The sequence below is a fragment of the Bos indicus x Bos taurus genome, chromosome 1 (genome assembly GCF_003369695.1).
Source record: "Bos indicus x Bos taurus breed Angus x Brahman F1 hybrid chromosome 1, Bos_hybrid_MaternalHap_v2.0, whole genome shotgun sequence".
Classification (NCBI taxonomy): Eukaryota; Metazoa; Chordata; class Mammalia; order Artiodactyla; family Bovidae; genus Bos; species Bos indicus x Bos taurus.
Window position 1 is genome coordinate 131,562,924 of NC_040076.1, and position 17,080 is coordinate 131,580,003.

General features: G+C 47.2%; 1 non-coding gene across 1 annotated transcript; it reads left to right on the forward strand.

Annotated features, from left to right (window-relative positions):
• The first annotated feature begins 10,019 nt into the window (after nucleotides 1–10,019).
• On the forward strand, nucleotides 10,020–10,125 carry LOC113899379. Its single transcript, XR_003512905.1, has one exon. It is a non-coding gene; the product is annotated as a U6 spliceosomal RNA (small nuclear RNA).
• The last annotated feature ends 6,955 nt before the right edge of the window (nucleotides 10,126–17,080 follow it).

The window sequence follows — 17,080 nt, forward strand, 5'->3', positions numbered from 1 at the left end:
CAGAAAAGGAAGCCTTGCCTCAAGCAATTTTTTTTTTTTCATTAACTCACTGCCCTGAGATCAGAGTACCCAGGAGAAAGAAAAGGAGATCTTTGCATGCACTGTTGAGTACCAGGCTCAGGGGAGCTTCCAGGATAAATACTGTAATTGTGTGTTTATATTATGTGGGGCAATCAGGAAGCCCTGAGTCTTCACTGGCCAGAAGGAAGTGGAAAACACTTCTTCCAGGACTCCTAGCAGGCACACAGGTGGCTGGGTGTGTTGAATGAATCACACAATGGTGGTGTCCGGTGGGAGACCCTGGAACTGAATCCCAGCATGCTTCAACCCAGGCTCCGCTTCCATCACTGATCAGCACCCACAGTTTGGCACTGAGGGGCGTAGAGGGGCACTGCACCCACAGACCTGGGGTTCAATGTGGCCTCAACCAGCCAGCTGTTGCTTCAAAGGGTGATAAAATGTAACACACTTGTTAACATAAGTCCACATTGGACGACTATTACATCAGACATGTTTAGGTATAAGTAACAGAAAATCTAACAGATTCAAACAAATATAGGCCTTTATTATTTGCTAATGAAGAGGAAAATTTAAAACCTTGCACCCAGCTAGAAAAAACCTCATGCTCCTTCTGCTTCTGCAACTCAGCCAGCTCCTTGCATAATCACGTAAGTTACATAGTTTTGGGAAAACGGAAACTTGCAACAATTCTAGGAGCTGAAATTCTCTACCCTCACCCTTGTCAATTACCCAGCCCCTGTAATCCTGCTTAACCATGTTTGTTTGTGTGAAGGTCAGGCACCCCCAGCCCCCTGCTGCTGCATCCTAATCACTGTTCTGGAGTATATGAGACCCCTACCTTGAACTAGCCTATTCAGTCCCCACTGCGCCTAAAGTCTGGTGTCATGCACTGTCTATAAAAACTCTGTAATTCCTTTGTTCAGGGCTCATAGCTGGAAGTGTTAATTCCTCTGGGCCTGCTGGCGTAAAAACCTGAATTCTCCAACTGAGTCTGGAGTGTGGTGCTTGGTTTCTTAACAGATTGACTTCTGCAACACTAACAAGAAAATGAAAAAAGGTGATCCGAGCCTGGTAGGCTGCAGTCCATGGGGTCGCTAAGAGTCGGACACGACTGAAAGGGACTTTCACTTTTCACTTTCATGCATTGGAGAAGGAAATGGCAACCCACTCCAGTGTTCTTGCCTGGAGAATCCCAGGGACAGGGGAGCCTGATGGACTGCCATCTATGGGGTCACACAGAGTCGGACACAACTGAAGCGACTTAGCAGCAGCAGCAGGGATGGTTTGGCAGCCTAATGATGCCACTGAGAAACCAAGAGTGTATATCTGTCCGTGCTCCCATCTTTGGCTTGTGGGCTTTTGAGCCTTATGCGTGCAGCCTCACTTGTAAGCTGGCTGTCCCAGTAACACCATCACCTCGCTTTCCTCCTAGGGTGGGAGCAGCTCCCTGCTAGTGCTAATTTCTAGGTTGTTTTATCCATCCACTGTTTGTCTTCTCAGCAACTCTACCACCTGCTTAAACAATTTCCTGCATTAAAATCCTCCTGTTGTAATAACTAAAGTAACTTTGTTTTCTCAATTACAACCCAAATGGCCACATGGCTAACACAGTAACAAACTCATATCCTCAGGGAGCAATGCTTCAAAGGTGGATACATGCTTAAGGAGAACAGGAAGATAATTTTTGGTAGAAATCAACAAAATTCACAGCCAGCAATAAGAAAATGATGCTGAATATGAAGAGTGTGGTCACATGACAGTGGTAGCAGCCTTGACAAGTGGAAAGGCAGGAGAGGCCAGACCCCTTGCAGTTTATACAGGGCGCCTGGACAAGGAGGTGAGTGGGGGCTCAAATTCAGCCTGTGATTCAGTCATCACACTCTGCACCCTGCATGAGGCTAGTTTCCCGAGGAAAGGACACTTCTTTATAACTAGTGCCAAGTTTACACAGAGGTTTCTCTAATTCTCATTGGCTGGCCTTGGTCCTGTCCAGAGTTGCCAAAACCCATGGCAGGCAAGAGAATGGAGAAGCAGGAAGAAATATAAACAGAGCATAAAATAAGGCCCACCTGAGTGCCCAAGAGCTTTGTGTAAGGTTTTTAACATTCCGAGAACACAAGGGGAAGGGACTTTTAAGAAGGAGGCTCCCAGTCCTGAGGCAAGGCTGGGGTGTCAGTACCCCTGCTGGAAGACCTTGTTAGAAGGGGGCCCATAATTTGACAAGTGACCTGCTCCCCATAGCAGCAGCCTTTTCTTTTCTCTATCATTTGGGAAGGTGGCCCAAATTATAAAGTTAGGACTTAGAAAGTCAACTATGACCTCAGATAGGCTTAATAACTCCCCGTACAGAACAGTAGGCCTCCAGAGCCCCCAGATAGACCTAGAGCACACCCAGCTATTCTGGAAGTCTTCAAAGGGGAGCCTGCCATGGACTTACCACTGGCCTATGAGCTGCATCCAGGCATCAGCCCTCCCTTCCCCGGGACCCCACATTTTATTTGTCTGTATCCCCTGAGCCTCAGCTCCAGCAGCCCATGGGGAAATCCCTCCAGCTGTGCAGTGGGTGCTGTGACAGACACTCCCAAAGCCACCGTCCTCAGGTGCCCTCATGGTGCTGGTCCCCATGCAGAAGGGGAAGATGGTCTCCCCAGATCTGTGCCTGTCCTCATCACCTGGGTCCCAAATCAGCACTGTCAGCGCCCAGAGTCTCAGCAAAGGGCCCTGTCAACTCCTAGAACACCCCAAGCTCACCCCTGGGCCTGGGCAACCTGGTGAAACCTGGGAGCCAGCAGGGACCCCCGTATCCTCCAGGGATTCAGCCCACAGGTCTGGTGCCCCAACCACCAAGCTGAATCAGGAACAGTTACCATACCACTGACTCCCTCCTCTTCCTTTTTACCCTCTTCTGCCACCAAAAAAATCCTCTGTGAAGCAAAAACTCAGAGATACTGATGTGTTTGAGAGAAATAGTACCACCTACAGCAGCAGCCAATAAAAGACCCTCTGGCACACTTGGCAAAAGGGAGGGAGGTCTTTCCTCCACAGCAGAGGGCATTAAGTAGGGGCTGCACAGAGTACAAAGGAATGTTGGCAGAGACATCGCCCGCCTCTGTTCAACCTCCAGGCCTGTAGGTGGCACAGCAGCACTGTCCTGGACCCGTGGAAGCTCCCTGGCAGGACCAAGAGAGGAGGCAGGCAGCCTCTGTCCTCAGATTGGGGTTTAGGAGGGGCCGGGAGAAATATCAATAACCTCAGACATGCAGATGACACCACCCTTATGGCAGAAAGTGAAGAGGAACTAAAGAGCCTCTTGATGAAAGTGAAAGAGATTGAAAAAGTTGGCTTAAATCTCAACATTCAGAAAACTAAGATCATGGCATCCGGTCCCATCACTTCATGGCAAATAGATGGGGAAACAGTGGAAACAGTGGCAGACTTTATTTTTCTGGGCTCCAAAATCACCGCAGATGGTGATTGCAGCCATGAAATTAAAAGACGCTTACTCCTTGGAAGGAAAGTTATGACCAACCTAGATAGCATATTGAAAAGCAGAGACATTACTTTGCCAACAAAGGTCCATCTAGTCAAGGCTATGGTTTTTCCAGTAGTCATGTATGGATATGAGAGCTGGACCATAAAGAAAGCTGAGCGCAGAAGAACTGTGGTGTTGGAGAAGACTCTTGAGAGTCCCTTGGACTGCAAGAAGATCCAACCAGTCCATCCTAAAGGAGATCGGTCCTGGGTGTTCATTGGAAGGACTGATGTTGAAGCTGAAACTCCAATACTTTGGCCACCTGATGTGAAGAGCTGACTGATTGGAAAAGACCCTGATGCTGGGAAAGATTGAGGGCAGGAGGAGAAGGGTCTGACAGAGGATGAGATGGTTGGATGGCATCACCAACTCAATTGGCATGGGTTTGGGTGGACTCTGGGAGTTGGTGATGGGCAGGGGGGCCTGGCGTGCTGCAGTTCATGGGGTCACAAAGAGTCGGACATGACTGAGCAACTGAACTGAACTGAACTGAACTGAACCTCCAACTCATCCTCTGTTCTCGTCTTTGGTCTCCCTCTTCTGTCCCTTTCTCTTCATTCTCATTCTCACTTCCCTCCCTCCTACTCCTTAGCCGCTTGTCCTTGTTCTTCCTCTGTCTTCTTCCTCATTCTACTTTCCCTCCAGTACCACTTTTCTAGAGGCCCTTGGCCCCACTCTTAGAGGTTAGTGAGTTAAAACGGTAAAATCATAGTCCTACCCAAAAGTATAGGACTACAATTGGACCCTTTAAATGTTCTGCATTCACCTGTTATGGCAGCCTTGGGGAAAGACACAGCCAGAAAAAAATAACCCAATGGGACCCTTCTGGATCAGTTCAGAAGACAAAGGGCTTCAGAACTCTTGCTGACATCTGCTCAGTGACACAACTGAATTTCTCTAATGAAAAATAAAGCAAAGAATTTTCTATGAGGGATTCATCTATTTCTTTTTTAAAATATAATAATGTTCTGTTTTAGTGTGTAGCACAGGAAACTCTACTTAATGCACTGTGAGGGACTGAATGGGAGGGAAGTCAAAAGGGAGGGGATAAATGAATGTATGGCTGCTTCATTTTGCCGTACAGTAGAAACTAACACAACATTATATAGCACCTGTACTCTAGAGGTAACAGGAGATGGTACAACTCCTACCTAAACGAGGCATGGGGTGAGGGTCCAGGAAACAGCCACCTAATGGCACCAGTGACTTGGACAAAGCACAGGGGCAGTGGATAAGAGTATATACATTCCTGTAGATGCCCCACAGCCCCTTCCACCCACACCTTTGGATTAAGCATGATGGACGGGAGAACTACCTTCTGCCAATTAATTCCAGAGTATAATTTGTAGCCTGGGCCCATCCTGGAAGATCCTGGGCTGCTAACAAACCATGACACTGCTTTAATTTCTCCTTTGCCCCCACACTTTATTAAAACCTGGACTGGGTTCTATCAAATATCCCTTTAAGGGAAAAACAGAGAGAGGGAGAGAAATGGAGCAACATTTGTCTCAATGCAATATGAAAGATTAGAGTTTGCTGGATCAAGAGGGAGATGGGGGGGTGGAATTCTTGTGAAACACACGCACGCACAGGGACACACACACACACACACAATTTCTCTTTTGCAATGACCTCCTTATGCCCCATCCATCAGCCTGGGGTTGGCTTATTCTAACTAGCAGATTCCTTTATTCTGTATAACAGGCCCATCAGACACAATCTGCATGCCAATTACTGGCACAGACCCCTTGATACCAAAAAATGGAAATTAGCTGTCAAGGAAAGGCTTCAACCGGCCAGGTCTCTTTCTTGCTCTCCATTTCCAGCTCATATACACACTTACTCTGCTCAGCGCCTGGCTCTCACCAGGGAGTCCCCAGTGGAAAAAGTCATCTAAAAAATACAAACATATTTTATTGTTACTAGTATTAGTTGCTGACTTTCTCAGTACAATGCAAAATTCACCAGTGGGCAAAAGCTGCTTAGGGCAGAAATGGGTGAGAGAGGTTGATTTCTGATAATTGCATTTCTTTGGGAGCAGATCAAGGCGTCCCATGAAAGGACATTCAAAGAAGTGTGAGGATAAGGGCAAAAGAAAACAGACAAGGAATGGGATTCTGTAACCAAGATAACAATCAGAACTTTCACACTTAGGAATGGGCCGAGGCAGAGTTGAGGGGACAGAGGTGAGACACGCTCCAGGAACAAGACTGCAAGATTGCTTTGCATCCTAATCAGTTCTCACAAAGCCAGGCTGCATCCAACCTAGAGGGCTTCCTATGGACACAGAAACACTCCAGTTGTTTTCAACCCAACCTAAGCATACTACCCACAAGATTTCTGTCCTGCTGCTCTCAGAATCTTCAAAAGAGCATATTTGATTATACAATTTCCCTTTTCTTTTTTCCAAAATGAGCCACAGAGGTAAGGAGTTTATTTTCTACTGTCAAAGGTCCAGGGTCCACATTGAATTTCCCTTGATGGGGCAAAGTACTCCATATGGATCATTATGACTTCAGAGTGGTAACCTGGCACATTCAGGGTATCCCCTTCATTCGGGGCAATCCTTTTTCAGCGAGGATTATCTCTGTATGAACAGTTTTAGTTGCATGGATCCATCCATCCAAACAACAAATTTCTTTTCATTAAATATTTTCTTTAGCACACAGTTCAATACTTGCTCAAAATCTGGATTCCTTCCTTAACAAGTGGAAAATATCTTTAGTTCTAAACAAACTGTCTCTTCTTCCCATGCATTCTGGTGGCTAAAATTGTCAGCCAGGGAAGTCTGGAGTTTTTCAAATGAACAATTTTCAGAACATGATGTAAAAAGAGCTTAATTTGTCCAACTGAATGCCTACTATGTTCTTGATACCTAAATATGTGACAGAGATTGTGGCAAGAATGAATGAATGCCAGGAGCTAAGCCAGGTATTGCAAATAGGTGGGTGAATAAGACACAAGCCTTGACCTTGAGGAGCTCAAAGTCAGATCTAGTTGCAATCCTCATCACTCATTTCTCATCCCTGTATGTATTTTGCAGTTGGCATTAATAAACAACTTGCCTTGGCTTCCACTGGAGAATGGCTTATGTATTCCCTCACCCAAATGCTCTTCCCCCAGCTCCCAGTTTTAAGATACTGAGTTTCCAAAAAGTTGTTTCCTTTTTCATCACCCATCGAAACAAAAATCAGTTGATTTGGGATCTGATGACATTCAGTGCTTCTAAGCACTCACTTCCTTCACTTCAGGGATGCTTCAGGAAGCATTCCTAGTTTTCCTCCCATTTCTCCTTCTCTTCTCCTTTTGAAGATTCTTCTTCTGCTCCTCAAATTGTTGGTTTTTCTCAGGGTCTGACCCATGCTCTCCTCCTTCTTATGTATTCAGGCTCTGGGACAACAGAGAAGACAAGAAGAGTCAAAGGTGACATCCCAGGTTTCTGGCTTGAGCAACTGGACAAACACAGATCATTCTAGTCTGAGAATCTTTGATCTTAAGGAACAGAAATCCATCCAAGTCAAAGGGGAGTGTCTCAGAGAAAGGGAAAACTCACAGGCCTCAGCAAAGGTGAAACCAAAGTTGCTATAAGACACAGAGGCTGTTGCCTCCTCCGCCTTAGCGGTTCCTCAGTATCTCTACCTTCACCCGCTTCTCATCCTCCAATTAGTCACCTCTGAGTTTCTCCACTCTCTGAATTTCATCTAGTCCTTTATTGCCATACCAGATATAAATCTACCAGTCTTTCCGCTCCAGTGCCTGTCATGAACCAAAACTTGGTACCAGACAGATTTCCCAGAGTGGGCATCTGATTGGCTCAACTCCCCTCTTCTGCACCAGGCCAGCTGACCAATAAGGTCCCCTTAGATGAGATGCACACCCCTGAGTCAATCAGCTATTTTGGGGGTGGGTCAGGGATCTGAGGTCTACCCATTAAGGGCTGTGGGTGGAGGAAGATTCTCTAAGAAGGGAGGTATCCCCACATGTGCTAAATACAGTGGTATCATTTTAAACAGACTACTTCTGCAAATATTCATTGTGAAAATGCTAAATGCATTTTTCTATTTTGGAGGAAACAGGTTGAAAAAGACCAGAAGATGAAGCAGAAGTTTCCATCACTTTAGATGGGACAATCTAGAGAAAAGAGAGTTTTGAGACGTGTATTCGTTTCTTATTGCTGCTGTAACAACTTACCACAAACTCAATGTCTTAAAGCAATGCAAATTTATTCTCTTACAGTCCTGGAGGGAAGAAATCAGAAATGGGTCTTATGGGGCTAAAATTAAGTATTGGAAGAGCTGTGTTACTTTTGAAGGCTCTATGGGATAATCCATTCCTTGCTTTTTCTAGCTATTAGAGGCTGCCAGCATTCCTTGGCTCCTGGCCCAGTATCAATCTGCTCTCTGCTTGGGTCATCACAGCTCCTCCCCAAAGTAGACTCTCCTATATCCCTCTTTTCCTTATAAGGATTCCCGTGATTACGTTGGGCCCACCCAGATAAGCTAGGATAATCTCCCCAATTCAAGATCCTTAATTTAGTCACATCTGCCAAGTCTTTTTTGCCATATAAGGTAACATAATCACAGATCCCAGGGATTAGAACGTGAATATCCTTGAAGGGTCATTATTTTGTCTACCAAAAGAGGGATATGGTGGTCATACAAGACAAGCCCTGACACTAGCTTAAGGAACAGTCACTGAGTCTCACACAGCCTCATCTGTGTCCTTCAAAAATATCATTTTCACAAAATGGAAGAAATGGAAATTAAATAACAAAAGATTACAAGGGACTTCCCTGGTGGTTTGGGGCTTAAGACTTCAAGCTTCCAATGCAGGGGGCAGGGGTTTGATCACTGATCAGCAAACTATGTTCCCTCATGATATGTGACCAAAAAAAAAGCAATTAGAGGCATGCAGGTGATAAAAGCAAGGAGGCAGAAATGCTGACCACTCCTAGGAAAAGTCCAGCAAAGGATGATGAGGAGAAAACTACAGAGAGAGAATCAGACAGACCAAAGGAGCGTAAGGAGCGACAGAGTCATTGAGGTACGAAAGTTGGAGGGGAAGACCCCACTGCCCTGAGACAGGACGAGGCAGAAGTAGTCCATGCCTTGAGGTCCCAGGCTTGAAGCTCCCTCCGGGGAAATGCCAAGAAGGAGTCCCAAGAGGAAGAGAAGTTCAACACGACTCAGAGTCTCCAGCTGATGTTAGATGTTGACTCCACCTTCATGACTTTCCCAAGAGCTCCGAGGCCTGGATAAAGAGCAAAAGGCAAAGGTTGGATGGTTTCACGGAGGCTCTGGGAAATGAGCAATACTGGTCTGCTAGAGAGACCAACAGTAGAACAACTGAGAAGGCAGAGAAGCCAGGGAAGGCTGGCAGTGGAGAACTGAAGTGGGAAGGGGAAACAGACAGCAGCCTGGGGAAAGGCTGCATCTGCACCAGGGAGTGATGGCATGCAGGTCAGAATGAACAGCCAATCTGCGGCCACATGGGTGTGAGTTAGGACCTGGGGCTGAAGGGTAGAGGTTGTGATTGGATGGGGGCGGAGCTACAGATGAATAGCATCACATCCCTAACCAAGCCACACACCCAAGGCTCACAGAGCTGCACAGATGAGGGTGCCAGCTTTCTTGGATGATCCATTTGGTCACCACAGTCTAAGGAGCCCCAGGCCACCCAGAAGCAAGGAATCAAGGTTATTCCATCAGCTTCCACCAAGAAGTTATTTAGCCCTATATCTTTTGCAGAGCTGCTGCTGCTGCTGCTGCTGCTAAGTTGCTTCAGTCGTGTCCGACTCTGTGCGACCCCATAGACAGCAGCCCACCAGGCTCCCCCGTCCCTGGGATTCTCCAGGCAAGAGCACTGGAGTGGGTGGGGGACAGTTTTATACACGGTCTCCACCTGCCATGCAAATCTTTACCCAGGCTTGTCAGATGGACCCTGGCTGAAAGCACATTCCTCCGCCAGAGCAAAGAAAGATGTCACTGAAATTATCTTGGGTTCCATAGATGACATTAGTACAGCCAGACTGCAAAGCACCAAGTGCCAATTTACATGGCAGCTTCTGTTGCACTAAATGGAAATCCTACCCTTGTTGTGTTAATTCTGTGGCTGAGAAAACCCCCCAGCCGCAGCCCTGGCACTGGGCTGCATGTGGGCCCAGGGGCCACTTATCTGCCATGTAGGTGGATTCTGCGCTGCTTGGCTCTAGAGGAAAATGCATCTTACATAAGGTGCTGCTCCACAGATAAGTCTGTTGTTAATATGCTTCAGACTGCCTTGGCCGAGGCTATTATCACAGATACATGCAATGTACATCTTTTTTATCGGTATACATTGTACTTAAGGTAAAAAATAAAATAAAAATAAAAAAGGAAGAGAGACCACAGGATGTCATTTGTTATTTTTTAAAAATGTTTCCTACAGATTCCACCCATACCACATAGTACCCCCAATGAATAAATTGGAACACAATGCTGGCTTCATACACCCAAATTGGAACAATACAGAGACCATTAGCCTGGCCCCCATGCAAGGATGACGTGAAAACTCATGACATGTGCCATGTTTTTTTTTTTAATAAAAATTTAAAAATTAACTTTTTTAAAAAGAGGGGGGACCTCCCTGGCAGTCCAATGGTTAAGATTCTGTTTCCAGTGCAGGGCATGCAGGTTCAATCCCTGGTTGGGGAACTAAGATCTCACATGTCATATGGTGTGGCCAAAAGATTAAAAACACATAAATAATTTTTTAAAAAAATTTGGAGCATCAAACATAAATTAGTTAAATGTGTGGGTTTTTTAGAATGGACTTTTCCACAGTTTACTATGATTCAGTGGTCAGTGAGTGAGTGAGAGTCGCTCAGTCGTGTCCGACTCTTTGCGACCTCATGGACTATAGCCTGCCAAGCTCCTCTGTCTGTGGAATTCTCCAGGCAAGAATACTGGAGTGGGTTGCCATTTCCTTCTCTAGCGATTCAGTGGTATGTGTAGGCAACGCACTCAGCACGTTGGCAGGCTCAGCACTCCTGCCACGACTCTGTCCCATCTTTCAGATGTATGGAGTACTTTTTCCAAAAAGTGAAAGAAGAGGATTTGGTGATGAATTCTTTTAGCTGAAGGAATGGAGGAGAAGTGGGTGTCCAGGGTGAATCTGAGGCATGTCTGCTTTAATATCTGGAATTAATCGACCCAAGGAATCTGAGGCAGCTCAACCTAACACTTGTTCCAACAGAAGCTGGCATGCAGCAGACAGAGCCCCAGCTGCACTGCTGGGGGAACGCCTGCCCCTCCTTGGAAGATCCTCGCCTGCATGGGGTCTTCAAACAGGGCTGTTTGGGGGTGTTCAGGTGATGACAGCACAGTAATCTATTTCCCCATTTCCTGGACTCAGGAAGGCAGAAACCTGAATGATGACCAGTGATGAAACCAACAGCACAGCCAGGCCAGGCCCTGGAGCCCAGGGGCCAAAGAAGTCCCAACGAGTTGACTGTATCCACACCTCTGGCCTAATGTCCGCATGTGTGAGACGCCTGGAGGGGACTAAATGACAATGACATCCCCCGTGCTCTGTGTACAATGCCTCCTCCAGCTTGTCCTCTCCACAGATTTCTGGGCTTGCTGTTCGTCAGGGGACAGCTGGAGGTCTGGCTGGGGGTCCCACTTGAGCTCTGGCAGAGCTCCATCCCCAAGTCCAGACCCCAGACTAGAACTGGCACTGAGAGGAAGGGATCCCAAATAAAAGTGGATCTGAGCACATGGATGGAGACTGGAGGGTCGGCGCCAGCAAAGTACAGGGATCCTCTGACCAGGCTGTCCAAGAGCTTTGCGCATCACCTGTCACAAGAGGGTGTGCTGACGGCTCCAGTCCCAATGTGCACAAAGGCTGGAGGGGACTCCATGCTCCACCCAGACCCCCTGGGGTCCCTTTCACCATTTCTGCACATTTCCCTCTTGGCTTCATTATGCTTTTCTCTAATGGCCAGTATCCCACTTCAGGGATTCAGACGGTTTAAACAGAAGTCTATTTACCAGTCCTGGACAGAACTGAAATCTAGAAAAGAGTCTTCCAGAGCTTGATCCAGACCACCAGAATTCTCTCCAGCCCACAACTCACCTATTCATAGCAGTCTCCAGCCCCCCTCACCTCTTGGCTGATCCCACGTCCCAATTGCCTGCCTGCCAACCACTGAACCATTTTTATGGTTGTCAGCTATGTGACACTGAGCACAAAATAGCTAAATTAGGAACCCCAGTACTCTTCTTCCTTACCCTCAGCTGCAAGAGCCTGGAAGCATATTTAACAGTGTCACACAGAAAGCCCCACAGTGCCTGCCTGCCCTTGGTCCCAGATCCAAGACTCTGCCACCCAGTGTGGTTTAAAATGGCCCTCCCACTGTAGATGGAAGCAGCGAAGGACACTGAGCAGGACAGAAACCCAACATCCAGACCCCAGAAACAGGCTGAGTGCCCGGGTTTAGGGAGGAGAGGCCAAGGAATGAGGGACAGCAAGAGAGTAAGAGGAAAACGACAGTCACTCAGCACACACAGCCCCACCTCCACTCCACCCCATCAGGCTGGCGAGCAGTCACTCCTCCCAGGTTTGAAGCCGGAGCCCAGTGTTCACTCATTTGAAAACAGACAGTAATTGCCAATATGCCCGTCCACAGATCAGCAAATAGTCAAAATGATAGATTTACCTTGCATATCATATCATATCGTACAAAGCTGAGGAGTTTTCTGTCAACAGTAAAAGTAACTCTGTCCAGAGTAAGTCCAGAATTGAACAAATTACACTGTCTGCCTGTTTGTCCTTTGGGTAAGGATAGTAAGTCACCTTGGGGCCATTGGGGGACCCTTCTTAGTTACGCACATTAAGGCCTTACATATACTAGGGGAGAGGATGCTAAGGCCCCAAGGGGATGCAGATCTATAAGTCCCTACTGCTGATGCCCTGTAGGAGTGTAGCAGGATTATGGGGTGCTATGAAGCCCCTGCCTGACACTCCATGATTTGCAGAGCTCAGGGGAAAGGAAGACAGTCTGCAGCAGGAGCCAGGATCTTCTGAGAAACAAAGGGTCTAAGATCCAGACTTGCAGCTAAGAAAGCTGTTGGGGACTTCCCTGGGGGTCCAGTGGCTAAGACCCCAAGCTCCCAATGCAGGGAGACCGGTTCAATCCCTGGTCAGGGAACTAGATCCCACATGCTGCAAATAAAAAGAAAAATAAAAATAAAAAAATCCGACATGCCCCAACTAAAGGATCCTGTGTGCCGCAATGAAGTCTATGATCCCACATGCCACAACTAGAGTCAGTGTAGCCACATAAATAGTAAACAAGAGAGGAGAAAACTAAAAAGAGAAAGAGAGAGAGAAAGAAAGCTGTCAGGGTGGACAGGTCTAGGGGAAATCTGAGGTGGGGACTCAGGCTCTAACCTGAGCCTGAGGCCTGGGGTCAGGGCTTGTGGGAGAGACGAGACCTGGCTGGGGCCTGCGCTTCACCCTGGGGGTAACAGCCGAGCCAATGAGCAAAAATTGAGTAAAAACTTGGATGACAGGGTGAGAATTCACTCTGCAGAGGACAAGCATCCATTCATCTATGGCCAGATGCCCAGTGGCAGTGATCACAGTTGGGTCCCAAGGCGTAAACATCTGTGGTCCTGGAACAGCATGGGGTGGGATATGGAGGCCTTAAGAGGAGGTTCTCATCACCCTTAGAGCCTGCAGGGACTCCTCCCCAGGGGAGGTAAAAACATCAAAACAAGAGGATAAAATTATTGTTTCAAGTTGGTGGTATGGCTCAAACATAAGAATCTCAAAGCAAAACAGAAAACAAGACTCCAGTCTAAATGGGTGGGCCATGGAAAAGGTTTGCACAGCTGAAAGAGAAGAAAGACTATTTTATTGGCAACCCTATCTAGGGGTCTACCGGCCCTGCCACCATTGTCCCTGGAGGTCAGCTGGGGACGAACCTCTGCTGGGACCTCGTTCCAGAGTGCCAGCCCACTCCTCTTTTACTCCTGTCACCTTCATAAAGGCCTGAATTGAAGAGCTCCCTGCACTAATTTAATACTGATTCAGTCAACATTTTAGATTCCAGAGTAGCAACCCCTTGGCAGCCCCTCTGGCCATCTCCCCAAGGAAATATGCTCTGTTCTCCACTGCAGGCCCTGGGAGAGACACTCACCAGGTCTGGCCGCCCTCACATCCCACAGAAAAGGCCTTGTCCTTTGCTGCCGAGAACAGGGAGGGAGCCTGGCCCTCCATGGTGGTCCCCATTGCACTGCTCTCCCTTCACCCTGTGAAGTGACCATCTTGGCAGCGCCAGGATTCCCTATTCACACAGGAACCCACCTGCACAGCCCACCATATAGCGTTCGTCGGCCTGCATTACCTCTCCGTAATAATCTCATACATCAAACCTGGGAGAGACCCCGGTTCTGCCTGTAAGCGACTCCGTTAGACATTGAATATCATTATCAGAAGCCCCTCGCTTTCTTGGCTTCGTATGCAAACTCCTGAACTCCCTGGAGTCCCTCCCGAAGAAAGTGCCCTGCATCACGGACATTTGTTATTTTGCAGGAGAGGACGCAGAGGCTCCAAATCAAATTAACAGCAGCCGGGAGTAGGCACCAACCAAGACCTACACTGACACCTAGTGGCATCTCTCGGAACTGAGCTGGCTCTGGAGGGTTCCTTTAGAAAAGAAAGTGGTCGCTCAGTCGTGTCCGACTCTTTGCAACCCCATGGACTGTAACCTACCAGGCTCCTCTGTCCATGGGATTTTCCAGGCAAGAATACTGGGGTGGGTTGCCATTGCCTTCTCCAGGAGATCTTCCCGACCCAGGGCTGGAACCCAGGTCCTCCACAGTGTAGGCAGAGGCTTACATCTGAGCCACCAGGGGAGAATAAGTGAAGTGAAATAAAAGCCACTGATCCAGGTATTTACAAATACCTGAGAGGAAGACAGAATGGGAAACAAAAAATTCACTTTCCAGAACCTCTTTGGTGATAGACAAACCCACACTTCATGTTAAATATCTTAAATTGGAAGGAGAGGAAGAATTGAAACCATTACTTTTTCATCCCATAGGATAGTCTATTGAGAAAGAAACGGAGGAATAGAGTCGAAAGCGTAAGTGGAATTCAGCTTCACACTGCACAGTCTTCTGATCTAAGACTCCGACCGACGTATAGTCACAAAAGTGCACAGAGATAGTCACTGCAGCTGTGTTGGGAATTTTTTTTTTTTTTAATGGAAACTCGGGACTTCCAGTGGTTAGGATTCCACGCTCCCAAAGCAGGAGGAGCTTTGGGATCCCTGGTCAGGAAAATAGATCCCACATGCTATAACTAAGACCCCAGTAAAGCCAAATAAATTTTTTTTTAATGGAAACAATTTTAAAAGGCCAAATATTATATAGTGACAGACTATATATTTTTATATAAATATTGATATATTATATCTATATACTACATATTAAAATTATATAGATGCATGACAAAAGCCATATATATATCAGCTGGGTGCACTTGTCATGACTTTCGTTGTTACATAATTCAATTTTACCTTTATTTGGAGTCTCCATCCCTCCTGACTAACCATGGTCAGTCCTGGGTAAAGTCAGGTATTTTATATTTAGACTTAGTGCAGAAGTTTTCTTTCCTTACCTTGGCCCTTAGGTTTAGGGGCCTGCTTAGTATCCCATTTTAAGAGGAGAGGTGTCTGCTTCCCAAAGCTCCAAATGGCAGCTTTATCGCTGACCCCTCAGCCCCTGAGTCCGCACACTCTGCCCCTAGTGTTCCATAACACCCTCATGGTTATATCTAACCCCAGCGGGAGGGCACAGGAGACCCTGTTTTTCTGTCGCTTCCTCCTCGTCTTCCTCATCCTTGGCTCTGTCTAGTCTGGGTTTGGGAAGAGGGGAAAACTGGCCAGGCAGTCTTTCCTATTTCATATCCGGGAATAGAACTTCTCAGACTAAAACTTAAGAATTGGCATATTTCATCTCTGATTCCATGGTGGCAGCTTCCCCGAGGGGATGAGGATTTACCTTCCCAAATCAGGAGTGGAGGAGGGCTCCTCTAGAGAAGAAGGTAAGAAGGGTGGGCGAACCAGAGCTGGTGGCACTTCACGTATTATCCCACCTCTCAGGGAGAAGGATCTGGAAGGACGCGCACCCGGAAGTCCCCCTGTGAGTATTTGGTGGCTCAGTGGTAAAGAATCTGCCTTCCAATGCAGGAGACTCAGGAATTTCGGGTTCAGTCCCTGGACTGGGGAAGCTCCCACATGCAGCGAAGCAACTGAGCCCATGCACCACAACTGCTGAGCCAGCGCTCTAGAGCCGGGGAACCGCAACTCCTGAGCCCACGTGCTGCAAGTACTGAAGCCCATGCGCCCTGGAGCCTGTGCTCTGCAACAAGGGAAGCCACTGCAGTGAGAGGCCTGAACACCCTAACTAGAGAGTAGCCCCTGCTCGCCACTAGAGAAAGCGCACAGGCTGCAATGAAGACCCAGCGAAGCCAAAAGTAAATAAATAAAAATTCTCTCTCTTTAGTCGCTAAGTCGTGTCCAACTCTTGCGACCCCATGTACCGTAGCCCACCAGGCTCCTCTGTCCATGGGATTCTCCAGGCAAGAATACTGGAGTGGGTTGCCATTTTCTTCTATATATAAAATAATCACAGGGCTCACTCCCTGGGTGAAGGAGGAAGGGGAGGAAGGGAGAAGCTTTTTGATTTGTGTACTTCCTTATCATTCAGACTTTTTACAATAAGCGGATATTGCTTTTGGGGATCGATTTAATTGGCCTAAAGGTTAAAAATCAAAAGACTAGACAAATCTTGTTAGTTCCCTTCCTATTCTGTTCATCCTGTGAAACCATTGCCTGCAACAGCTCTGCAATAGGAGAGCAATCAGAATACGTCCTAAGAGATGGGTCCTGCTGCTTCCTCGCTTACCAACCCAGTCCCCATCACTGAATCAGCCAGGCCCTATTAGCGAGTTGAGTGTTAACAATGAGAAAAAGGAGATTCCTTCGTAGTCCAGTGCCTAAGGCTCCGAGCTACCATTGCAGGGGGTGTGGGTTTGACTCCTGGTAGGAAAACTAAGATTCCCCACACCACAACTGGCACAGCCAAATAAATATGTCTCAAACGATAAAGAATCTGCCTGCAATGCAGGAGACCTGGGTTCAGTCCCTGGGTGGGGAAGATCCCCTGGAGAAGGGTATGGCTACCCACTCCAGTATTCTTGCCTGGAGAATTCCATGGACAGAGGAGCCTAGCAGCAAGTCCATGAGGTCACAAAGATCGTGCGTGGTTGATCAACTAACACTTTTACTCTTTATCCCCTTAAAAAAAAAATAAACACTGAGAAAAAAAGCCCTGGAATAAGCTCCTACTGTGTTCCATGTGTCTGAGCCCTAAACAAGTGCCTTGAGCTCATCACAAGAAGCAGCAGAAAAGTCGTTTATCTTTAATAGATTTTTTTAAAAAAATCAAAAACCTGTTTGATCAGTTTGTGGAGGGA